Source organism: Pipistrellus hanaki (genome assembly GCF_964339955.1).
Source record: "Pipistrellus hanaki genome assembly, chromosome: 15".
Lineage (NCBI taxonomy): Eukaryota > Metazoa > Chordata > Mammalia > Chiroptera > Vespertilionidae > Pipistrellus > Pipistrellus hanaki.
Genome location: NC_140517.1, coordinates 29,716,977 through 29,743,948, shown reverse-complemented (window position 1 = coordinate 29,743,948; position 26,972 = coordinate 29,716,977). Strand labels below are relative to the sequence as shown.

Below are 26,972 nucleotides of genomic sequence, written 5' to 3'. Positions count from 1 at the left end.
GGACTCTGTGCTTCCTGGACTTCTAAGTCTATTTCTTTCACCAGGTAGTGGAAGTTTTCTGTAATTCTTTCTTCAAATAGATTTTCAATATCTTACTCTCTCTCTTCCCCTTCTAGCACCCTCATAATGTGAATGTTGGTACACTTGAAGTTGTCCCAGAGGCTCCTTACACTATCTTTATATTTTTGGATTATTTTTTCTTTTTGCTCTTCTTCCTCATATTCCAAATTGTTGATTTGATTTTCAGAATCCTCTACTCTACTGTTGATTGATTCTAAGAATCCTCTACTCTACTGTTGTAAATTGTTTTTTATTTCAGTTAGTGTATGCTTAATTTCCGACTGGTTCCTTTTTCATGTCTTTGACATTCTCACTAAGATCCTTGAAAGTCTCATGAAGATCTTTGAGAAACCTTATAACCATGGTTTTGAACTCAATGTATCCTGTAGTTCTCTCTTCCATTTCTTTGTGACATGTTTATTTGTCTCTGCATTTTGGCTTTTCCCCTGTGTTTGTTTCTCTGAATTAGGTAGAGCTGCTATGTCTCCTGGAATTGGTATAGTGGCCTTGTGTAGTAGGTGTCCAGTAGGGACCAATAGCCTAGCCTCCCCAGTCACCTGAGGTAGGCACTCTATATGTGACTCTGTGTGGGCTGTGAGCATGGTCTTATAGTTGAGCCTTGACTGCTCTTGATGTCTCCTGGAGGAGTTGACCTTCAAGCCCATTGGCTGTGAGGACCAGTTGCAACTATAGTGGGAGAGCTGCTGTGCAAGAGGCAATGCATAGCTATGAAGCAAGGCAGACTGGAGCTATTTCTGGGATTAGGAACTTTTATTGATAGGTTTGGGGCATGCTAACACCAGCTGCAGCTTGTTTGAGAGATTTTAGCAAAGTCTAAAGCCTGAGTCAGAACAGAACATTCATATGGAAAAGTTGCTGCATACAACTTGGGTGGGGCTGCAAATTAGATGGACAGGGTCTCAGGAAATATTCTGGGTGAAGCAAATAGTGTGCTCCCGGCTTATGGAGACTCATATATGGCTGTCAGTCAACTCTGTAACAAAGGAGGTTCCAGCACAGGAACAATGACCCTTGTGAGCACCTCTGTCTTAAAGAAAGCTGCCCGGAGTTCCTGCCCCAATGCCAGACAATCCGGTTCCTCCCCTTATGTGTCTGGGTCCTCCCCAGAACTGGAGCACGAAGAAGCAGGCCCATCTAAGTTTGTGTATGAAACCTTTAAGAGGAATGCCTGCATTTCCTCTGTGTCTCTCAGTCACAATCCTCACTGGTTTTTATAGCCTGTAGTTGTGATGACTTCTCTTTGCAGCTCTGGAACCCTAGGCTAGGGGCCTGGTATGGGAATGAGACCCCTTGCTCCTCACAGGTGGCCTCCACAGCCGAGATATCCCTCCAGATTTAAAAAACAGCACATGTGGTGCCAGACCAGTTTGTTCCATACCTCTACCCCTCCTACTAGTCCCAATGTGCTTTCCTCTTTACTTCTCTGGTTATAAGACTTCCATTAGTCCAGCTTTCAGGTGGTTTCTGGATGATGGTTGTTCTGTATTTTAGTTGTAATTTTGATGTGGTTGTGGGAGGCAGTGAGTATAGGCATATACCTATGCCATCATATTGGTTCTCTTATTATTATTTTTTTGACAGACAACTATTTTGTTTTTATTTCATAATCATAAACTTAACTCTTCAATCCAGCTAGATTGGGAAGGGGTAAGAAATTATGGAACCCAATAAACTGGCAAGAGCACAAAGACTATAGAACATTCCAAGCAAATCAGGGTGAAGGGGTGCTCTCCTGAGCTACAGAAGGAATGGTCTGGTGGTGAAGATAAAACACGTCAGATGTATCAGAGTTGTCCACCGTCAGCAATGGCGATCTTCTGGCTGGTCTTCCATTCCTGGACCCAGAGCGCTCCTTGCTGTCACAATATGCATGCCTCTGTCACCTGGAAGACCACGTGCTTGCCATCCCACCACTCAGCCCTGGCGGTGCAGATGAAAAACTGGGAGCCGTTTGTGTTAGGCCCAGCATTTGCCATGAACAGGATGCCAGGGCCTGTATGTTTCAGGATGAAGTTCTCATCCTCAAGTTCCTCACCATAGATGGACTTGTGCCTGTGCCATAATGGCATATGAAGTCACCACCATGGCACATAAATCCCGGAATAATTCTGTGAAAGCAGGAGCCTTTATAACCAAATCCTTTCTCCCCAGTGCTCAGAGCACAGGAGTTTTCTGCTGTCTTTGGAACGTTGTATGCAAACAGCTCGAAAGAGACGCGTCTCAAGGACTTTCCGTCGAAGGCGATGTTGAAGAACACGGTGGGGTTCATGGCTGGTCACGGGCGACTTCAGGGCAGCGACATCTGCAAAGCCAGTTCTCTTATTATTATTAAGAAAATTTTTAAAATGAGGTGATGCATGCTTACTTGCAAAGAGATCAAAGAAGGGAGGAACTGGAAAGCTTTCATTTGGCTCCATAGTCAGGCCTGTGAGGAGGACACTCCTCCAAACAATAGGTTTGGTCGCTTTTCACCGATGTTCCGTTAGGGGGCTTAGAGGTGCGGCTAGATCTGTACCTGTAGGAAAAATGTGACATTTTAAATTTCAAGCGGCTGGAGGCCTGGGAACAGGGTACTGGACCTGCTCCCTCCTCCCTTGCCTTTTCTATAAAATTTGAGGCATGGTTATGTATTTTTGAAGGATATATTGTAGAAAGGAGGCTTAAAAGTTAATTTGATAAAGATTTTTGTAAAGGTAGGAGAGGCAAGCCTGTTTGTTTCCTGGTGGACACTGGGACAGCCTATTCAGTCTTGACAGAACCGATGGGGCCTGTACATCAGTCCAGGAACAAGCTGGAAATACAACTGACGTATGGAAAGGCTTCCTGAATAATCAATGGAAAACTGACAGGAGAGACCCCTGATACCCAAAAACCAAAGGTGGAGACCACTTTGTTTGCAAACAGCTTGAAGGAGGGGCAAAGGTGTGAAAGAGCTGGACAGGCACCCACAGATGGCAACTAAAGTCCCAGAGAGATATCTGGAGTGCCACTGAGAACTCTGGAATCTAATCCCGAAATTGGGCTCAACAAAGAGCACCAAAACTGAGGAGGGTACCCACATAACATCTGGCTGTATAAAGCAGTGGGGTGCTGTCTGCCAGGGAGTGACAGTTGAAAGTTCCAGCACCCACTAGAAGGGCCAATGCACAAAACTTTCCTGTGAAGCCACTCACCTTGTGCTCTGGCAGAGGGAGGGTGAAGTGGACTAGAGCTGTGAGAGCAGAACCCAGGTCTGGGGACTCAGGGGGATAGAGCTCAGAAGGCAGACAACCCAAGTTTCCTGGGCTGAGTCATTTCCTCATGCAGCAGTGGACGTCTTTCCCACATAGATATCTACCTCGCCTGGGGGGGAAGACACACCCTATTGGAAAACACCTTGCCCTGAAGCCACTTAAGAGATTAAAAGTAAAAATTAGCCTCCAGACAAAAGCAACTGCCCCACCCTAAAAAAACACACACAAATAAACAAACAAACAAAAAAGCCTCTCACCATACCTGAAGACAATTGCCTGGGGGCAATTAAAGTTGGAATCCTATTAGGATTTGAGTCTTTGCCTAATCTGGAGGCCTTGAGTCTTTGAGTCTTCGCCTAACCCAATTAGTCAAAAACAGCCTTTAACACTGTCCTGCATTAGAGGTTGAGAGGTTTAGAGGACCTACCTAATACATAGTCACAAACCCAAACAGACAACCAAAATTGGAAACAAAGAAACAACTCCCAAATGAAAGAACTAGAGAATTATTCAGAAGAGATAAATGAAGTAGAGATAAGAAATTTATCTAAAAACAGAGTTCAGAGTAATGATGTTAAAAATGCTCAATAATATGAAAAAAAGATATAGTAACTATAAAAAGAGATACACTTATAAGATACACTTATATGCTAAGGCCACTCAACTACTCCCTATGATATACACTGACCTCTAGGGGATAGACAGTTGACCAGTCAACCAGTTGCTATGACATGCACTGACTACCAGAGGTAATATACTCTGACAAGTAGGTGAACTTGCTGTTGGGATCCAGGCAATCAGGACTGAGATAAGCTCCACACCCTGGAGCCCTCTTGTGGTCCCTCCCTAGGTGGCCAACAAACCCGTCCCTCCTGATCTTGCATAGTGTGTGTGTGTGTGGGGGGGGGGTCCCCTCAGCCTAGCCTGCACTCTCTTGTAGTCAAGGACCCCTTGGAGGATGTCAGAGAACCAGTTTCACACCGATTCCACAGGCCAGGCAGAGGAACCCCACTGGTGCATGAATTCATGCACTGGGCCTCTAGTTAATTATAATGTCCTATTAAATCATCTATATATATATATAAAACCCTTATATGCAAATAGTCCAAATGGCAGGAAAATCAAATAACTGATCGAAGTGTAGTGAGTAGTTGAGTGGCCTTAGCATATCATTAACATATAACGCTTTGATTGGTTGAACCGCCGACTAGATGACCAGACATATAGCACAGTAGGCTTTTATTATATAGGATTGTTTTACTTTTTCTATTATCAATATGCCTGAAGAAAAGTGCTAAGCTAATGTCTCAAAGACTTACTTGTAATGCCCTTAGGGCATTGTAGATACTTAATAAATATGAGTGGAATTAATGTATTTTAAAAAACTAGCAACAAAAAAGGGATGCATTTTATTTTATTTTATTTTATTTTTAATAAATCTTTATTGCTCAGATTATTACAATTCTTTCTCCTTTTCCCCTCATAGCTCCATTCCACCTGGTTCCCACCCCACCCTCTGCCCTTACCTCCCCTCCACTCCCTGCCATTGTCCTCATCCATAGGTGTACGCTTTTAATCCAGTCTCTTTCTGCACCCCCACACCCCTTTCCCCCTGATAATTATCAATCCACTCCCTTTCTTTGCCCCTGATTCTATTATATTCAACAGCTTATTTTGTTTCTCAGATTTTTAATTCACTCAATCTTCTTCCTCTTCTTAAATAATACCTTTCAGCATTTCATATAATACTGGTTTGGTGGTGATGAACTCCTTTAACTTTTTCTTATCTGTGAAGCTCTTTATCTGCCCTTCAAAACTGAATGATAACTTTGCTGGATACAGTAATCTTGGTTGTAAGTCCTTGCTATTCATCACTTTGAATATTTCTTGCCACTCCCTTATGGCATGCATAGTTTCTGTTGAGAAATCAGCTAATAGTCGTATGGGTGCTCCCTTATAGGTAACCAACTGCTTTCCTCTTGCTGCTTGTAAGATCCTCTTTTTGTCTTTTGCCCTTGGCATTTTATTTATGATGTGTCTTAGTGTGTTCCTCTTTGGATTCCTCTTGTTTGGGGTTCCGTACACTTCCTGTACCTGTAAGTCTATTTCTTTCACCAGGTGGGGGAAGTTTTCTGATATTATTTCTTCAAATATGTTTTCAGTATCTTGCACTCTCTCTTCTTCTGGCACCTCCATAATTCTGATGTTGATATGCTTGAAGTTGTCCCAGAGGCTCCTTACACTATCTTCAACTTTCTGGATTCTCTTTTGTTCTTGCTTCTCCAGAGGAGTGTCCATTGGCTCTTTCTATTCCAAATCTTTGACTTGATTCATGTGATCCTCCAGTCTGCTGTTGGATCTCTGTATAATATGTTTTTATTTCAGTCAGTTTATGTTTAATTTCTAGTTGGGTCTCAATAAATTTATCAGCCTTTTATGGGAAATTCTTGAAAAACCTTATAACCATGGTTTTGAACTCTATATCCAGTCTTTTGTTCTCCTCCATCTCTTTTGTTTGAGATCTATTTCCTTGTCTCGGCATTTTTGCTGCTTCCCAGAGTTGGTAGGATGGCTTTGTGTGTTTGGTGTCCTATATGGCCCAGTGGGTCAACCTCCTCAGTTACCTGAGGTAGACAATCTTGGTGCTCCCCTTTGTGGACTGCATGTACAGCCTTGTTATAGCTAAGTCTTGATTGTTGTTGGTATCCCTGGGAGGAATTGACCTTCAGGCCAATTGGATATGGGTATCAGCTGTGTCTACTCTGGGATACCTTCTGTATTGGAGACAGTCTTATAGGATCAGACTTGCAAAATTGAAGAAGCCTCTGTGCTCAGCTTGGATGGGGCAGAATCTCAGGGCTGAGCTGACAGTCTTGGCTTCCCATCAGCCCTGTCCTTGTGCACTCACCTGAGTTTCCACCTGGCCTTTGCCTTCAGCGGCTCCCCTGAGTTTCCACCTGATCATCCCAGATTCCCCGTGCAAGAGTGTGGGTGCCCCAGGGGCTCACCTTGAATTGGGATGGGTCTCTGTAGTCTGAAGCTTCTGACTCCTTCTGCTATGGAGAGGCAGTGGCAACCTATGTGGTCAGACCTCTGAGCATACTCACTAGTGTGCTACTGTAGACCCTGCCTGCTGCGGCTCCTGGCTCCCCCAGTCTCCCAGTTTCTGAGTCTCTAGGTAGAGCCTTTCTCTACAGTCCAGACTCCACCGTATGAGCCTGGGTTCACAGGGTTTTGGCCAGGGTTGGGGTTCAGTACAGTCGAAAAGGGTTCAGTGCAATTGGGACTTCCTTTCCCCTCCTGCAAACCAGGCATTTGGCCGCACTTCCTCTCTGCATGCGAGTGTCTCCCTACTTCAGCGCTTTGCAGCTCCCAATCCAATCCATGAGCCTCTCTCCTTCTTTCTAGTTGTATATTTCCCACTCTGCCAGCTTTCCTGTGTTTTTGGATGGTGTCCGTTCTGATTTTAGTTGTTTTTGAAATTGTGCAAGGCGGCAGCTTAGGTGCTTACCTAGGCCGCCATCTTGGTTCTCCGTATTCTCAGGATGCATTTTATTATATAATAAAGTCCTGGTGCACCAAATTCTTGCATTGGGGGGGGGGGGTGTCCCTCAGCCCAGCCTGAACCCTCTCCAATCTGGGACTCCTTGAGGGATGTCCAGTTGGATCAGGTCTAAATGGGCAGTCGGACATCCCTATCACAATCCAGGACTGCTGGCTCCCAACTGCTTGCCTGCCTGCCTTCCTGATTGCCCTAACTGCTTCTGCCTGCCGACCTGATCACCACTAACCACTCCCCTGCCAACCTGTTTGCACCTAACTGCCCTCCCCTGCAGGCCTGGTCCCTCCTCACTGCTCTCCCCTGCAGGCCTGGTTCCCCCCAACTGCTCTCCCCTGCAGGCCCGGTCGCTCCCAACTTCCCTCCTCTGCTGGCCTGGTCACCTTTAACTGCCCTCCCCTGCAGGCTTGATTGCCCCCAACTGCCCTCCCTTGCAGGCCTAGTCCCTCCCAACTGCCCTTCCCTGCTGGTCTATTTGCCCACAACTGCCCTCCCCTGATGGCCATCTTGTGGTGACCATCTTGTGTTCACATGGGGGCAGCCATCTTTGACCGCATGGGGCAGCCATCTTGTGTGTTGGAGTGATGGTAAATTTGCATATTACTCCTTTATTAGATAGGATAGAGGCCTGGTGCTCAGGTGGGGGCCAGCTGGTTTGCCCTGAAGGGAGTCCTGGATCAGGGTGGGTGTTCCCTCGGGGAATGGGGCAGCCTGGGCAAGGGGCCTGTGGTGGTTTTCAGGCCAGCCACACCCCCTGGTGACCCAAATAGAGGCCCTGGTATCTGGGATTTACTTATCTTCTATAATTGAAACTTTGTAGCCTTCAGTGGAGGCCTGGGCCCGCCAGGGTGTGTGGAAAGCTCGGCTTCCTCCACTGCTGGAGAAACCCAAGCTTCCTGCTTGCTCCATGGCTGTAGCATCTTGGTTGGGTTAATTTGCATACTCACTCATGATTGGCTGGTGGGTATGGTTTGTGGGTGTAGCAGAGTGATGGTTAATTTGCATACTACTCTTTTATTAGATAGGATGAATCATTCTTCAATAATATTAAAATGCAGAAAATATATTAGGATATGCATATTGTACAGCAATATAGAGCAACATCAGAAGAGCTAAAAGATGAAAGCAATTGCTTATAAGAAGTGGCTGGAGAGCAGGGCATGGCTGTTGATTTCCTGTTTTCCAGTTGTAAATTTTGAATTGTTGTGGTAGGCTGCATTTAGGTATCTATTCTATGCCGCCATCTTGGTTTTCTGGGGATAAAAATTCTTAATGTTTGCTACCTCGTTTGGATCTGATCCAAGACAACCTGAGGGAGGGGCTTGGGCCTTACAGAAACAAGAGATTTTTAAATACCTTAGGGCAACATGAAGGGAAAGATTTGGGCTCTTAGGGCCTCTTCACTTACCTGGGGCCCAACCCAAATTGGCCTCAACTTGTCCAGTCATAATACTCTTTCTTTTTATCCACGTACTGGTGGAAGTTTCTTCCCTTGTGATCTGAGAATGAGAAACAAAGTTTTTCTTTCTTTTACACTGGGGTTAGATCCTGAAACACTCTAACCATTACCATTGCTCCTCCTCAGCCTGCCTATCGTCAGTCTCCATGTCCACTGGGGGTGGCCTTTTCACTCGCCATCACCTGCCCCTCATGAGACCCTAAGTACAGGCCAAGAGCATCCTGGATGTCAGACACTGATTCGTGGTGCCAGGGGCAGAATGGACTAAGCAGGAGCCTTGGCCACAGCCCCACCCTGGACAGGCACTGCAGGCCTTTGAATGGCCCAGTCTCAAGGAAGAAAGAGGGTGATAGTGGGAGAAAGCCATGGGATGGTGGGCTCCAGCTGGGGCCTCCTCCTGATGGGCAGAAACACGAGGTAAAGCCAGAGCACATCATTTCACTTCCTTCCTATATCTCTGATGTCTGGGGAGAAGAGTTGGTTAGGGACCCAAGAAGGAGGAGGGTTTGTGGGCCCAGAGGAGTAAGGGCACTTGACAGAAGAAGGGGAAGCAGGAAGGCCCTGAATGGAAGAGTCAACATCCGGAGAGGTTCAGGGAATTCTCTAAAGAACAATATAGCATTTCATTTGAGCAGGAAATACATTCAGACTGTAGCTTCTATTTTCTGCACCACGGAGAGGAGCAGAAAAAGGGAATGGTATGCAGGAGAACTGGCCATTATTTGAGAAGATAAAACCAACCCCCACCCTCATGGCCCTGACAATTTTTTTTCTCCATACTCCCTCTTCCACATCGGATCAGAGGTTAGAACTGTGCCCACCGCATCACTTGCAGACTCCTGGCTGGTTCCTCTTCTGTGTCTGCTTATTCTCTCTCAGTTAAATTTTGCAAATCCCCCCATTTTATTTGTAGTTCATTCATTCCACAAATATTTTGTTAAAGTACTAGAAATACAACAGGAAACCAGTCCATGGCATCCAAGAAATACTATCATTATTGCTAGTACATATTAAGAATTTACTCCACCTCAAGTGACTATTCCTATCATTAAAATGAGAAATGATGTTAGTGGACATTTGGGAGGAGATTAATGGAGAATTCCAGAATGACAAAACAAACCCTCAAATTGGGGAGGAGAACGGAGAAGGAAGAACAAAGACAAAAATCCCCAGAAAGGATGCCACGCAGGGAGGAGAGAGCGGCCAGGAGTGGGATACTGCCACATCCTGGACATCATGCTTAGAAACTCAGGAAAGTTAGGAAAGCAATTTCTTGTTCCAATTCTGCTTGACTCATCCTGAAATTTTCAACATAACCATTTACCTCTGTCACTCACTTTTCCACATCTTTACCCATCTAGTTCATGCAGGTGGGCATTGTGAAAATGAAATAATGCAGGTAAAAGTGCATTGGAAATTACAAAGCATTATGTAAATGGGAGAGGATAACTATTTTTTAAAGTCCTTCCTGACAGTGCTACACCTCTACCCTCCAGGTGTAGTTTAGCTCATCAGGTCCAACATCAGGTGGGGTCTGCCCAGGTCACGTAGCAGTTCTGGAGGGAGCATCCTCAAGTGAACACTCCACAGAGGAGAGCCAGCACATCTGCTCTGCAGCAGCACGAGGCCCCACCACTGACCAGGAGCACCATCACTGAGCACCAGTGGTGGGAGCTAGTTTCTGTCTGAGGAGGTGGTGTGGCACCACAGCCCAGTTCCATATGTACAGCAGGCTCTACAGTGTGGAATGAGCTGGACTTACAGCGATTCTCAACCTTGACTGAACATTGGAATCCTCAGGGGAATTTTTAATGATCCAGCCTCAAATCAAACCAGGGGGTGGGGAGAGGGAGAGAAGGTGCCTTTACATCAGGAATTTTTCAAGTTCCTGGGGTGATTCTAACAAGCAGCCAAGGCTGTAAACCACTGAGCTGGAGTGCCCTTCAAACTTCAGTGCTCACGCAAACTGCCTGGGGTCTTCACAAAGTGCAGGGTGTTTTTTTTCTTTTTTTTCTTTTAATGTATTTTTACCAGAGACCCGGTGAACAGAATTTGTACACTGGGGGAGGGAGGAGGTTGTCCCTCAGCCCGGCATGGGCCCTCTCACAGTCTGGGAGCCGAGCTGTCAATTGCCCCAAAGAGGTAGGCCCTACTCACCTGCCACAGCCCGTAGTTTGGTGGCCTGGGCTTCCCTCTGCAGGGTGATCATGGGGTGATGACCAGGCCCCCAGCCAATCACATAGCACCCGCCTTGGCTAGTCTGTAGCCAGTGTGTGAGTGCCACAGTGTGGTCGTCCAGAGATGGTCTGATGGTCATTCTGCTGTTCAGTGGTCTGGTCAATTTGCATATTACTGTTATTATTATAGATTAATTTTAGAGAGGAAAGGAGAGGGAGAGAGAGATAGAAACATCAATGAGGAGAGAGAATCATTGATCGGCTGCCTTCTGCATGCCCCGGAATTAAACCCAGGACCTTTCTGTCTGCAGGCTCTATCCACTGAGCCAAACCAGTTGGGGCACCACGTGCAGATTTTTATTCAACAGGTCTGGGCTTGGGGCCTGAGATTCTGTTTTTCTAGCAACTATCAGGCAATGCTGCTGCTTCTGCTGGCATTCTTTCGTTTTCACAATGCCCACTTGCATTAGATTCGATGGGTACAGATGTGAAAAAGTGAGTGACAGAGAGGTAAATGGGTATGTTGAAAGGAGCTGGAACTCAGGCAAGTCTCTCTGGTGTATGTACAGGGATTGTGGTTCTTGCATCCTCTGGTGGCTAAAACCTCCCTAGCAGCACTCAGCAGAGAAGTGATGTTAGAAGCCTCCTCTAATAGAAATCATTTCTGGGGCATTTACAGATTTTTCTCCAGGGCCCAGCCACCAGCATCTTCATTTTAGCTTTGTAGTAACCCGAGCAAACCCAGCCAAACGTGCTCGGACCTCTGACCTATAACTCTGTGAAGTAATAAATGGGCATTGTTTAAGATGCTAAGTTGTTTTGCAGCAATAGAAAAGGAACACAGGGAGATGTAAGGGCTTTACAATAACATGACAAATGAGAATCCCAAACCCACAATCTTAGCCAGCAACCCTGGGCCCTGTATATTCTCCAGTCCATGCAGGTAGTTCTGTTCCCAAACCCCTGCTCCAGCGGAGAGAGGCAGAAAGGATGGTACTTCCATGGACCAAGATTATACCTGCTGCCTCTTCCCGACTGCACACGCCTAGTGACACTCGTGAAAGTTCAGGATGGCCGGGGCCTAGTTTGCCCTCTGTGGCAGATTGTGTTTTCCGAAGATAAATTCCATCCCACGTGCCCTTCTTACCCGAGACTTTGAGACTCCTCCATCAAGATAGGGGATTTATGCTTTCGTCTTTTGAATCCAGCTGACCTAAGACAGTGATGAGAACAATGCTAGGTGACTTTTGATGTTAAATCCTAAATGGTGATACACTCTGCTTGTCTTTCTCTCTCTGTATGCTACCCTGGGAACCAAGACACCATGCTGTGAGAAAACCCAAGCAATCACATAAAAGGGCCACCCGTGGGTGTCCTGGACACCACTCCAGGTGCGATCCAGCATTGGTTGTGAGCGAGAGAGTCTTCAGAAGATTCCAGCTCCATGTCTTCAAGCCACCCCAGCTGATGCTGAGTAGAGCAGACATGTACAAATTGCAGATTTGTGAGCAAAATACATGTTTTAAACCGGTAAACCTTGGGGCGATTTGTTATGTGGTAATAGACAACGGCAACACTCTCAGACTCTCTCCCAAAGATAATACACTAAGTTTGATGAGGTGAGGTGCAAGTGGAAGTGAGCAAGCTCTGGTTTTAATTAATTACAGGTGAGTGACCTATTTTTCATTAACTACTATTTTTGAAAGTCAGTCTCCTTAGAGATTAAGTCCAATGCTTATAAACTATTAGGAAATTAGCCCTAAAAATTTTAGAAGGACTGGTATTTTTCTAACTTTTTCTTCTTTGCCATCACATTCATTTAAAAAGTTGGCTCCTTAAATACTAGTAGTTCTCAAGAACAATCTAGACCAGAGGGAAGTGCAGTTAGGTGTTTTTCTCCGGGTACTTCCATTCCTTCAGGAGGCAGACTTCTAAGCAGGCCTCCAATGATCCTCACCTCCTGTTATTGGTGCCCTTGTATAATTTCCTTCCCTTCAGTGTGGCTCTGGTTTCTTGACTTGCTTCTAACCAATGGAATATGGCAAAGGGGATGGCATGTCACACCCATGATTAAGTTACAAAAGATCATGCTTCTCTCTGCTAGCACTTTCTTAATTGTCTTCTTGGCTTGCACATCTGTTGACACAAGCTGCCGTGTTGGACAAGAGGACTGAGAGCAGCCTCTGGCGAACAGCCCTCAGAGCCACGGCCTGTGAGAAACAGAATGAACTTGGAAGCAGCTCCTTCCCAGTTGAACCATGAGAAGAGACACCAGCCCTGGCTAGCACCTGGGTAGGGACGCTGACTCACAAAACTGGGAGGTAATAAATGTTTTTCATGTATTTAATTTTTATGTTTTTTTCTTTTCTTTTATTATTATTTTTATAATATACAAATTAAACTTATTAACAGATTGTAGACACAAAATAATTAGCCATTTACATGCAATAAACATAAATATTTCAAGAAAAAATATTTTAAATATAATATTACCAAAACTGTACTTAAGTATAATATCACAAAAGTTGTAGAAAATATTAAATATCTGCAAATAACAGGATTACTTCTATATATTCTAAATTATTTTTCTCTCTCACATGTCATTTCTTCATCAAAATCCCCAGTCACACTCAGGTTAAACACATGCCCACACTCCCCCAACACAGCAGGCTCCCACCCAAGTGTGCCAGAAGGAAGCATTCAATGCCACGCTGGCTTGCTGGCTCCTTTTCTCAGTGTCTACTGTTTGCTGAGCTGACCTTGAACACTTGACCCCATGCATTCCCTTATAACCCTCCTCCCCTGGAGCCTGTGTCAGATTCTGTCTGAGCATGGAAGCCTCAGGCTCACACTCCACCTTCAAATGTACATTCATGGACGCGCCCTCTGGGCCAGGCAGGGCTCTGGCTTTGCACAAGTGGCTTCCTCAGGATGTACTGGCTTTTCCTGTGCCAGGAAGAACTGTTTCCTCCAAGTCATGCACTGTCTCTCATTTGAGCTCCTGCCTCTCCTTCTGTGGCCGTTCTGGACCCTGGGCCAGAAGCCGTTTATGCTTCTCCACGTCAGAATCAAGAAGCCTTGCCTAGTTCAGTGATGGAGAAATTCTTGATTGGAGCAGGCAGAGGGAAAGAGGAGCAGGAGTGGATTTCTGGGCTGAGTTTTGTTGGAAAAAGAACATTTGTGTGTGTGTTTTTAATATATTTTATTGATTTTTTACAGAGAGGAAGAGAGAGGGATAGAGAGTTAGAAACATCGATGAGAGAGAATCATCGATCAGCTGCCTCTTGCACACCCCCTACTGGGGATGTGCCCACAACCAAGGTTACATGCCCTTGACTGGAATCGAACCTGGGACCTTTCAGTCCGCAGGCCAACGCTCTATCCACTGAGCCAAACCGGTTTCAGTGGAAAAAGAACATTTGAAAGCAGGATAGTGAACTCTGGGGCCACCTGGGCACTTGTCTCCCTGCTTCCCCTCTCTGCTCCCACATCTACACAGTCATATGATAACATCAGCTGTTTACCCCATGAACTTTCCTTTTGTCTTTACACATTACATTTTTAATTTACATTCTGTAAACCAGAACCAAGCACTGCACACCAAGAAAAACAGTCCTACTTTGTTTGCTTCTCAAATACTCGAGGAAAGCGTATTTTCCTAGGACTTTTGTGTTAACATCTGCAATGGTTTTCAGGGCCAGACGTAAAAGACATGTTTACTGTACTCTGGAGCTAGGCATACAGTAGTTGCCACCAAGTTACCACCCCAAATTATGAAAAGGCATTCAGCAAGGCGAGTTAGGTAACCACCACACAAGAGACCAATATTTCAGACAGATGCAATCAGAGCCATGGTGGTTCTCGCAAAAGGCCCTCACCTGAAGAGAGCTGCTGGTAGTTTCCCCATCCTCAGAGAAGTCAGTGAACATTGCTCTGTGGGAGCTCTCTTGGGAGAAATAAGAAAAATGGGAGGCATTCTACATGGAGGTCACTCACAGGGGCAATCCTAATATATAGAAACCCAGGGTCCGTAATGATCAATCGAAAGCTCAACTGAACACCAGAAATCAATCCTGCAGACAGTGCTACATTGCTGGTGCAGGCACAGTGATCCAGCACTGACTGCCGAAGAGCCTGCGGATCAGGCCCGAAGAGAGAGGCAGGGTGTGATCCTTAGCCTCCATGGCAGCTGTTGATCAGCCATTGCCTCTCTCTCTCCAGGCTTCACCAGCAGCTGCACCTCTGTTTCTCTCAGGGCCTCTCAGGGGCTGCTAACCATCCCCACCTCTGATCAGGTCCAGAGATAAGCCCAGAGATGCTGACTGGCATAGAAACAGACCAATCATAACCAAATCTGGGTGAACTGTGAGGAGCCAATGGCTGCCTAGGAGGCACAACTTTTGATGCTGACTGGCATAGAAACTGAACAATCATAACCAAATTGGCCAGCAGGAAAGGGCAGTTGGGATCATACCTGCAGGGGAGGGCAGTTAGGGGTGATCAAGAAGGCAGAGGCAGTTAGGGGTGATCAGGTTGGCAGGGAGAGCAGTTGGGGGAGAGATCAGACCAGCAGGGCAGAGCAGTTGGGGGTGAGATAAGTTTAGCAGGGGAGAGCCATTGGGGGCGAGATCAAGTCGGTAGGGGAGGGCAGTTGGGGCAACCAGGAAAGCAGGGGAGGGCAGTTAGGGGCAAGATCAGGCTGGCAGGACAGGGCAGTTGGGGGCAAGATCAAGCAGGCAGGCAAAAGCAGTTAGGGGTGATCAGGCAGGCAGGCAGAGAGGTTAGGGGCAATCAGGCAGGCAGGCAGAGGCAATTAGGGGCAATCAGGCAGACAGGCAGAGGCAATTAGGGGTGATCAGGCAGGCAGGCAGGTTAGGAGCCAGCAGTCCCTTATGAGAGGGATGTCCCACTGCTGGATTAGGCCCCATCCCTGTTGGAGGAAATTTTCACTTTCCCCACAGAGCCAAAACTTCAAATCAGGATTCATTCCAAATGGTGCAAACATGTAACCATAATGCACAAAAACCATAATGCATAACCTCCCTTCCCCCCATGCAGGAAATTCATGCACTGGGCCACTAGTCTTATATAACAAAAATCTAATATGCTAAGAGTTTGGTCAAATGGTCAGCCATTCAACCAATCAAAGCATAATATGCTAAGGATATGCTAAAGCCACTCAACCACTCATTATGAAGTGTTCTGACCATGAAGGGGCATATGCTCCAACTGGTAGGTTAACTTGCTGTTGGAGTCCAGCCAATCAGGACTGAGTGAGAAGGGCAGGACATACTCTAGAGCCCTCCTGCGGACCCTCCCTGGCTGACCAACCTCCTATATCCCTCCTCAGCCCTGATTGTGCACAAGTGGGGTCCCTTGACCTGGCCTGTGCCCTCTGACAATCAGGGACCCTTCGGCTGATATTGGAGAGCAGTTTCAGCCTGATCTCATAGGCCAGGCCAAGGAGCCCCACTGGTGCACAAATTCATGCATTGGACTCTAATAGGAAATAATGGTTTCAGACAGTTCTGTTAGCAGGCCTGTGTGCTAATTTTTTCCATCCATTTAACAAATAGTTATTGAATGTCTCCTAGGTTTCAGACACTGTGCTACAGAGGAGAATAAGGCATATAGAGCCACAGGGCATCAGAAAGAGTTGCCCCAATATGTGTGGCTGTGGTATATAAATTATTTTGAGCTAACCAAGACCCTGAAAACTCAAGAGAGCCTCCCTCCTGTCCCCTCAACTATCCAAAAGAATTTAAACAGGGATCTTGCCCATAAAAAGAATTATTGCCAGAAATAAATTTTTATGACCCAACTAGAGGGCAGAGCAAACCTAATTACGGACCCTCTGCTCTCCTTATCATCCTCCTGAGCCCTTCCCCCCTGGAGCCCCAGGAGCCTTACCTTATCACTAACTCAGAATGTCCTTTATACCCTTTTCTGTTCTGTCTTTGAACCTGTCATGTAGGTGGGATCTCTTTCTCATGTATGTGAGGCTCCTATGCACAGGAAATTACATTTTATTTTTCTCTTGTCAATCTGTCTCCTATTCAGGATGGAACTAGAGAATAAAAAAGAAAATTTTCACTTTCCCCACAGAGCCAAAACCTCAAATCAGGATCCATTCCAAATGGTGCAAACATGTAACCATAATGCACAAAAACCAGAAAATATTCTCAGTAAATATGGAAGAGTATTTTTTAAAATAATCTCTTTTTTGTTTGTGTGTTAATCCTCATGGAGGATATTTTTTTATTGGTTTTTAGAGAGAGTGCAAGGGAAGGAAGGGGAAAGATAGAAACACCGATGTGAGAGAGAAACATTGACATTTCTCTGTCTCAATTGGATGCCTCCCACATATGCCCTTGACCAGAATAGAACCCAGGATCCTAACCACTGAGCAAAACCTGCTAGGGCTGGAAGAGTATTTTTAAAAATTAACATCAGCTTTGGTGTGGCCTTTTTTTTTTTTTTTTAAGACTTTTTTTAATTGTTTTTTTTTTACAGAGAGGAAAGGAGAGGATAGAGTTAGAAACATCAATGATAGAGAAATATCAACCAGCTGCCTCCTCTTGCACACTCCCTATTGGGGATGTGCCCACAACCCAGGTACGTGCCCTTGACTGGAATCGAACCTGGGACCCCTCAGTCTGCAGACCAATGCTCTATCCACTTAGCCAAACTGGTTAGAGCTGGGATGGCCTTTCTTTGTATGATACTATGAATATAAAAACATTCTTATTAAATAATTACATAAAAAAGAAAACAAATGACATACTAATAAAAATAATTGTGCCCTAGCTGGTTTGGCTCGGTGTATAGAGCATTCGTCTGTGGACTGGAGGGTCCTAGGTTTGATTCTAGTCAAGGGCACATGTCCAGGTTGCAGGCTCAATCTCCAGTAGGGGGCATGCAGGAGGCAGCTGATCAATGATTCTCTCTCATTATTGTTGTTTCTTTCTCTCTCTCCCTCACCCTTCCTCTCTGAAATCAATAAAAAAATATATTTTTAAAAAATACTGTTAGTGCCGAAACCGGTTTGGCTCAGTGGTAGAGCGTCGGTCTGTGGACTGAAAGGTCCCAGGTTCGATTCCGGTCAAGGGCATGTACCTGAGTTGCGGGCACATCCCCAGTAGGGGGTGTGCAAGAGGCAGCTGGTCGATGTTTCTCTCTCATTGACGTTTCTATCTCTCTATATTTCTCCCTTCCTCTCTGTGAAAAAATCAATAAAATATATTAAAAAAAAAATACTGTTAGAACCAAGAATCTATTTATTTTAAAATAATAATAATAATAATAATAATAATTGATAGTAATATAACAAATGGTTATATAAAAAGCTCCTAAAATCAATATGAAAAACAGCAATTTAGTTAAAAAAACGGGCAAAGAATATGAAGATATAGTTCATAGAAAAGGAAAATTTAAGGTGTCTTATAAGAAAATCCACTCAATGGAGAAACCAAGACAGCAGTATAGGTAAACGCTTAAACTGCAGCCTTGCACAACAATTTCAAAAATACAACTAAAAGACAAAACCGACAACATCCAGAACCACAGGAAAGCTGACTGACTGGAAATTCTACAACTACTGTGTTTCCCCGAAAATAAAACATCCTCCAAAAATAAGACCTATTTACAGGTTTCCTTCTGAGTGAAATATAAAGCATCCCCCCCCCCCGAAAATAAGGCCCCCCCAGGCTCTGTCTAAGAATGAAAATTAATTTACCATAAACTGGTCGCTAGGGCCGCCCCGACTGGCGTCTAGCAACCAGTGACGTTACGCGGAGTCCTGACGTCACTGCTGTGTGGAGGCGGAGCAGAGGTCGGAGTGAGCGGTGAGCGCGGGGTGGGAGAGAGGAGGAGACTTTCGCAGATGCGTGTAGAAGAACAGGTGGATTAGAGAGGACGGGACGCAGCGAAGGTGGTGAGTGCTGGTCTGTCTCTGGTGACACTACCTGATGCTTGCGGCCGCCCTCATGATGACTGAAGTGAGTGGCAGACCCTGCTCCAGCCCAGATCCAGGCCCCAGCAAGCCCAGTGACAGTCCCCAGGCAGGCCCCAGGGGGTAAATGTCTGATAAAAGGGTAGGGGGGATGTCTGGTGAAGGTGTTCAGTGGCACAGGGGTGGGGGGAGGGGGATCACTTAAAATGACACAGGAGGATCAGAGGGGGCAATCAAAAAGACACAAGAGGATCAAAAGGGGTTACTAAAATGGTAATCCCCCCTCTGATTCTCCTGTGCCATTTTGATTCCCCCCTCTGATCCCTCCTGTGGAATTTTAAGTGATCCCCCTACCCCAACCTTGATACCCCAATTCCTTTTTTTTACCCCTAGAAATGAGTGCAAAAAGAAAAAGCTACTCCATGGAGTACAAGAAAGGAATCGTGGAAGACTCTTGGGGCCAAAATCTTACTGTTTTATGCAAAGAGAAGATGTTGAGTATCCGATTGGTCCGAAAATGGCGAGCAGAGTATGGTAACCTCATTGAACAAGTGGACAAGGGAAATGCTAAAAAGCGCAAGTGTGGATCAGGTCAGCAACCATTATTTTCCGAGCTGGAATACCTGATCTGTGAATGGATTGTTGACAGGAGAGCAAAGGCTTTGGTTGTGAATAGGGCTCAGATTCAAGAATTTGCCCTTGCAATGGCACCACAGTTTGACATAGCCCCCAAAGACTTCAAAGCATCACAACACTGGCTGGATAATTTCCTTCAGTGAAGTGAACTGTCTTTAGGAAGATCTACCGGTACAACATTGTTTAGGTTGGAAGATACTCAAGTTATTAAGCGAGCACTTGCATTCAAGTCCTTTATTGATGATGCTGACTTCTCTAAATACAATCTTTCCAACATGATTGCTATGGATGAAACTGCAGTGTTTATGGGACAATCATCTCAAACAACAATTGAATAGCAGGGTGCCTCTTTAGTGTACATTCCCTCCACTGCTTACGAAAGTGCACGTTTCCTGTATTTTGGCAATTCGTCTGAATGGCACTAAAATCCCACCTTTAATCATTTCTAAGGGCAAGAAGGAAAAAATTGAACCTGTTTTGGGTGTTTTTATTTTTGAAACTGAAAAAGCCTGGGCCACACAAGCAGTTATATGGAAGTGGGTTGATTTAATGCTGCCGCTTGTTATGCGAGGGAGCCAAAGAGGTCTGCTAGTCTGGGATGCAGCCAGCACTCACCGCGCTAAAGACATGAAGACATTTCTTCACGAAAGAAAAATAGATCAGATAATGATTCCCGCAGGAATGACGGCCTATCTCCAGACTCTTGATATTGCAATAAACAAGCCATTCAAAGACAATTTGCGCATGGAAATTAATGACTACATTGAAAATAGAATGGAGAGAAATCAGCGTGGAAACTTTGTGAAACCTAAACTACAAGAAGTTGTGACTTGGGTGAAGAATTCATGGGAGAAAATCACTGACAGTTGCATTGCAAATGCACTGCGAGTAGGCTACCTTGACAAGAAGTACTCATTTAAAGACAGTACTATTGCTAAACATGAGAGATTTAGTCCACTGATTCTGAAAGAAATGGAGTCATAAGAAATTCACCAGGAAATTCAGGAATTGGATTGTTATGATGATGTTCCAGATGATGATGACATGATCGTCATTGAATAAATGAGTAAATTCTTGATACTGTAGGATTCACAGTTTGTCTGGTTTGTGTTGACTACTACTGTACTACCGTACCGTATATAGGTAATAAATTTCCTTTATTTTCATTTAACGATAAATGTGTACCGTATTCTTCTTCATGGAAAAATAAGACATCCCCTGAAAATAAGACCTAGCGCATCTTTGGGAGCAAAAATTAATATAAGACACTGTCTTATTTTCGGGGAGACAGGGTAGAAGTAAGAGAAAATCACAGGAAAATCAGAGGAGCTGTAAAAGCCTGAGGTACAGAGACAGGAGTGTATGTGGAGAGGACAGAGCCGAAGAGGAAGAGGCGGCTGAGTGTCTGGCTGGCGTTCGCTAACGGGAAGGAGCTAAAAGCTCCAGACTGTGCTGAACCCCAATTCCAACTGCACTGAACCCCAGTTCCTGACAAGACCCTAGTGACCCAGGCTCACAAGGAGGGAATCTGGGCTGTAAGACGGAAACTCAGGGGAGTGGCGAAAGGCAGAGCTCCAGAGGGGCGCATGTGAATGCACACAGAGGATGGACTGTTAACTGTGCTGCTTGATTCCCCTAGCAGGAAGGAGACGAAAGCTCCGGACTGCGCTGAGCCCCAGTTCCAGGTAAGAATCTGGGAATCCAGATTCATTGGGGGAGAAACTAGACTGGCAGCAGGCGAAACATAAGGGCACCTTTCTCTCAGACATGCTTGCAGCGAGTACCGAGGGACACTCAGGAACATTACAGAGTGGGGCTGACAGGAAGTCAAAGCTGTAGGCTCCACCCTGAAACTCTGCCCCATCCAAGCTGAAAACAGAGGCTTTTGCAATTTTTCAAGTCTAATCAAATAAAACTGTCTCCTGGCATAGACACAGCTGATCCTTACAGCCAATTGGCCTGGAGGTCAATTCCTCCCAGTGTTACCAACAGCAAATAAGACTTAACTACAACAAGGCTGTACACACAGTCCACAAAGGGGTGCACCAAGAGTGTCCACCTCAGGTAACTGGGGAGGCTGATCCACTGGCCCATATAGGATACCTTAGCACACAAAGCTACCCTACCAACTCAGGGAAGCAGCAAAAATGCGGAAACAAAGAAACAGATCAAAAATGAAAGAAATGGAAGAAAACAAACGACTGGAGATAGAGTTCAAAACCATGGTTATAAGGTTTTTCAAGAATTTCCTAGAGAACGCTAAACACACAGACTCCCCAGCTAGCCTGGCAGATCCCCTCCCTCCAGGTGATCCCGGAGCCTCCAAGCTGTGGAGTCCCGAGAGTTCAAACCCCAGTGCCTCCGCGTCGGGGCTGCCAGGCCGGGGTGGAGGAAGGGGATGAGTTCAGGCTCAGGGACGGGGCCGTCGCCTCCCCTGCCTCCCCCGAAAGGGCAGAGCAGTCTGTGTGCTTCTCCTTGGAGGGATGGATGGTCAGACAACCAAAACCGAAAACCCGACAGTTACTTCAAAGTGGACGGCAATAAGTCCCAGTTCCAGCTTCGGGCCTCGGGAATACCGGGAAGGAACGGGAGGAAGTATATAAAGATAATTTTTTGTGTGTGTGAGGGGAGAGAATAAAAAGAGAGTAAGAATAAACTAGAAGAAAAAAAAGAAAGAAAAAAAAAAGAATTTCCTAGAAAAGGCTGATAAATTTAGCGAGACCCTAGAGCAGGGGTCCTCAAACTTTTTAAAGTGGGGGCCAGATCACGGTCCCTCAGAGAGCTGGAGGGCCGGACTATATGAACTACTAATTCCTACTGTAACACCTCGGCTGCGCTCACTGCCCAAAAAACCTGGCAGGCCGGATCAGACTCCTCTGCGGGCCGCATGTGGCCCGCGGGCAGTAGTTTGAAGACCCCTGCCCTAGAGGATATGAGAGAGACACTCCAGGATATGGAAAAGGACCAATTAGAAATTAAACATACACTGACTGAAATAAAAAATATTATCTAGACACCCAACAGCAAACTAGAGGAATGCAAGAATCAAGTCAAAGATTTGAAATACAAAGAAGCAAAAATCACTCAACTGGAAAAGTTAAAAGAAAAAAGAATCCAAAAATTTGAAGATAGCATAAGAAGCCTCTGGGACAACTTAAAGCATACCAACATTAGAATTATGGGGGTGCCAGAAAAAGAGAGAGAGACCAAGATACTGAAAACCTATTTGAAGAAATAATGACTGGAAACTTAACCCACCTGGTGAAAGAAATAGACTTATAAATCCAGGAAGCGTGCAGAATCCCAAACAAAAGGAATCCAAAGAGGACCACACCAAGACACATCATAATTAAAATGCCAAGAGCAAAAGATAAAGAGAGAATATTAAAAGCAGCAAGAGAAAAACAGTTAATTATCTACAAGTGAGCACCCATACGATTGTCAGCTGATTTCTCAACAGAAACTATGCAGGCCAAACGGAAATGGCTAGGAATAGTCAAAGTGATGAATAGCAAGAACCTACAACCAACATTACTCTACCCAGCCAAGCTGACATTCAGAATTGAAGGTCAGCTAAAGTGCTTCACAGATAAGAAAAAGCTAAAGGAGTTCATTAACACCAAACCACTATTATATGAATGCTGAAAGGTATTCTTTAAGAATAGGAAGAAGAGCCGAGACTGGTTTGGCTCAATGGATAGAGCGTTGGCTTGGGGACTGAAGGTTGGATTCCGGTCAAGGGCATGTACCTTGGCTGCGGGCATATCCCCAGTAGGGGGTGTGCAAGAGGCAGCTTATCGATGACTCTCTCTCATTGATGTTTCTGGCTCTCTATCTCTCTCCCTTCCTCTCTGTACAAAATCAATAAAATATATTTAATAAAAAAAAAAAAAAAGAAGAGGAAGAAGAAAAAGGTAAAGATAAAAATTATGATCAACAAATACATATCTATCAACAAGTGAACTAAAAATCAAGTGAATTAAAAATCTGATGTACTGGTGAATATAATAGAATCAGGGGCATAGAAAGGGAGTGGACTGACAACTCTCAAGGGGAAAAGGGTGTGGGGATGCAGGAAGAGACTGAACAAAAATTGTACACCTATGGATGAGGACAATGGGGGGAGGTAAGAAAAGAGGGTGGGATGGGAGTTATTGGGGGTGGGGGGGGAAGAGGAACTGTAATAATCTGAATAATAAAGATTTATTAAATTTTAAAAAAATGAAAAGAAAATCCACTAATTTCATTCATCTGAAGAGAAATGAAATTTTAAGCTATAAAGAACAATTCTTCATGTGTCAGATTGGCTGTGACAGAAAGGAGTTCGCTGGCATTGTGCTGAGGATGATGGAGACCAATAGGCAGTATCTGCTGCTGGAGGGCACATGAGTGGGCCTCACCTCTAGGAAAGCTATTTCAACATATTTGTTAAAAGTATCAGTGCCCTTAGCTTTTAACTAGGAATTATGGTGCTAGATAATTTCTTACAGACATATTCACAAGCATGCAGTATGGTTATTCCCTTCAGACTCTCTCCACCCACTTTGTGGTAGAAAAATATTGGAAATAATTCAAATGTTCACTAATAGGGGACTAGTTAAGTGAATTAGGTTAAGTACAGTAGTGCGCTGGCAAATGTTTACCAACCGCTCACTTGGGGGGGGGGCAGAGGAAGCACTATACATCTTGTTATACATCTTGCATAACTATAATACAATGGCAAAAACGAAAGAATTAATATTGGTACAATACTATTTGCCTAAACTCTAGACTTTGTGAGGATTTATCCAGCTAATGGACTCCATATTCTAAGATCCACTCTAGTATCCCTCATTGCCTTTTGTTGTCTTGGTTGCTTCATTTGAATAGTCTCCTCCAATCTGTGATAGATCCTAAGACTTTCCATGTCTCTCATGATCTTGACACTTTTGACAAGTTATAATTGTGCAATAGACAATAGGTATATATTTGGTCTTTGTCCTCTTTCTGGCTCCAAACACCTTTGCACAAAGGTGTCTTTTTTATGCTAATAAGGTGACTTTTTTTACCCTGCCTAAAAGTGGGGGCTAGTTGCCAGGAGAATCCAACAATATGATTAGAGAGTTTGAACTTTCAACCCAACCCCACTCTATCTCTGCAGAGGGAAGAGCAGCTGGAAGTTGAATCAATCCACAAGGGCAAATGATTTAATCAATCATACAAAGGTTAATGAAGTCTCCATAAAAACCCGAAAGATGGGTCTAGGAGAGTCTATGGGTTGGTGAGCATTTGGAGATCTGGGCATAGAAGCTCCGTGCCCTTTCCCCATACCTTTCCTTATGTATCTCTTCCACCTAATTGTTTCTGATTTCTATACTTTTTTAAACTTTTATATATTTTTTTAATTCCAGAGAGAAGAAGAAAGATAGAGAGAAACATCAATCAGCTATATCCCATATATGCCCTGACCAGGAATTGAACCCACAACCTGAGTATGTTCCCAGCCCAGGAATTGAATCCCCAACCTTTTGGTGTATAGGACAATTTTTCCAACCAATTGAGCCACACCAGCCAGGGCTGAGTTATAATCCTTTATAATAAACTGATAATCTAGTAAGTAAAATGTTTCTCTGAGTTCTTGAGCCACTCTAACAAATTAAACCTGAGGAGGAAGTCATGGGAACCTCCAATCTGTAGCTAATTAATCAGAGCACGGGTGATAACCTGGTCTTGCAACTGGCATCTGAAGTGTGTATAGGGGTGCAGTCTTATAGGACTGAGCTCTCTACCTGTGGTATCTGGCACTATCTTCAGTAGACAGTGACAGAACTGAGTTGAATTGTAGGACAACAAGCTGGTGTCACAGCGAACCACTTCCCCACACACATTATAATTGGTGACCAGAATTACTACAAATCTTTGTAGCATGTTTGGGTTTGCCTGATGCTTTTCTCACAATTAGATTGAGGTTATGTCTTTATGATAAGGATGCCACAAGAGTCATGTTGTGCCCTTCTCAGTGCTTCCCAGCAAGGGGCTGTGATGTTAATATGATATTATTGGTGACGGTGACCTTGATCACTTGCTTAAAATAGTGTCTGCTGGTTTTCTTACTATAAAGTTCCTATTTTTCCTTTGTAAATAATAAATTTCCCCATGTGTAACAATTTTATATATAAACCTTCTGATGTGATCAACACACCAAACCTAGTAGCCATCTGTCACCGTGCAAAGTTATTACACTAGTATTGACTGCATTTCCTGCGGTGTGCTGTGCACTACATCTCTAGACACATATTCTCATTAAATTCACAGCAGGCTGTTTGGAAGCATTTGCAGATGAGGCACTTGGCCAAGGTGAGTTAGTAAGCAGCCCAGCCAGGATAAAGACAAAATGGCGGCCGAACAGATGGACGTGTTCTGAGTCTAGTCCCAGAGCAGATAGAAGGAGCACTGAGAGTCATTTGGGAAGTGTTAGTTGGCAAGCTAAGGGGTAGCAGAACTCTAAGAGAAGGTAAAGGTCTGCTGGACAGGATTTCCTGACCAAGCAGCCTGCACTGAGGCGGAGACCTCTCCTGGAGCTACGGGTTCAGAGGGAAAACTACTCCATCTTACAAAGTAAGCGGCCCAGCCAGAAACGAAATCTGTGCCTGATTCCAGAGACACAGATATTAACTCTCACAGCACTCCCTCTCCTGACATCGAATTAGAACAACTTTATTAGAAAATGTACAAAATTACACTCATACATTAAAAACATAGGTAGCTTAAACATTAATCAGGGTACTTACAGGTTATAAAAATGGGCTGAAAAAGAGAGAGAAACCTAAAGAGACATGTAACCAAAGAAATTTTTAAAGTATCTAAAAAGGTACTATTTCTTACCCCATACTACAAACAAAAGCCGATCAGGCCCAACCACTTTAATTTTCAAGTGCCAGGAAAATTATTAGAAAATTAACTTTTTGGTACTTGAAAAGAGACTTCTAAATTTCAATGGGAAAAATAATTAGGAAGGAATTCTAATGATCCAAAAATGGTCTCTAAACAACGGTCTGCTTATCCCTCTTAGTGTAAAGTTAAAACTGGCTTTTTCGGTCCAGTCTTAATCAGTTCATTCACAAATCCAAGTCTACCTTATCTGAAGCCAATCCTCTCAAAGCCCACCCCCCCAACTGTTACTCCCTCATTAACTCCAACCTGAAAGACACTCCCACTTACCTCCTTCTCGTCCCTCCACTCCTCCGAACTTGTTTCTGTCACCCATGCATTGTGTTCTGACCCTCCTTGCATTTACCCACCTTTGCCTAGCCTGTCCTGTGGCTATTCAAGACCCTGTTCTTGTTCCCTCCAAGGCTGACTCTAGAGAAGAGACGGGAAGGTGAGGGACCTCAATTGCTATATGAGCCATTGTAAAGCCTTGATCTCAATCTGACCAACCAGCTATAAATAAAAGACTTCCCTGACCCATGAAAAAAATGAACAATATTGCACAATAGACATTTTGATTTTTTAACTTTATTTTTATCATTGACACTACTACAAATATACCCGTTTCTCCCCAACCTTAGCCCACCTCCAACCATCCCCTGCCCCCCGCCTTTCCCTCTGGCCACCACTTACACGATTGTCTGTGTTCATGGGTGTACATGTATGTTCTTTGACTAATCTCCTTACCTTCTTTCATACAGTCTGCCATTTCCCTTCCCTCTGAAATCTGTGAGTCTGTTCCATGTATCCATGCCTCTGGTTCTATTTTTGTTCATCAGTTTGTTTTGCTTATTAAGTTTCACATATAAGTGAGATCATATGGCATTTGTCTTTCTCTGTCTCTTATTTCACTTAGTATCATAATCTCCAGGCCCATCCATGCTGTCACAAAAGGTAAGAATTCCTT

The 26,972-nt window shown here is 44.6% G+C and overlaps 1 pseudogene across 1 annotated transcript; it reads right to left on the bottom strand.

Annotated features, from left to right (window-relative positions):
- Positions 1 to 1,604: 1,604 nt before the first annotated feature.
- On the bottom strand, positions 1,605 to 8,405 carry LOC311633025 (peptidyl-prolyl cis-trans isomerase A-like; annotated as a pseudogene). Its single transcript, XR_014797090.1, has 2 exons — positions 8,282 to 8,405; positions 1,605 to 2,596 (listed from the first exon to the last, which is right to left on the bottom strand). The product of XR_014797090.1 is annotated as a peptidyl-prolyl cis-trans isomerase A-like (transcript).
- Between the last annotated feature and the right edge of the window lie 18,567 nt (positions 8,406 to 26,972).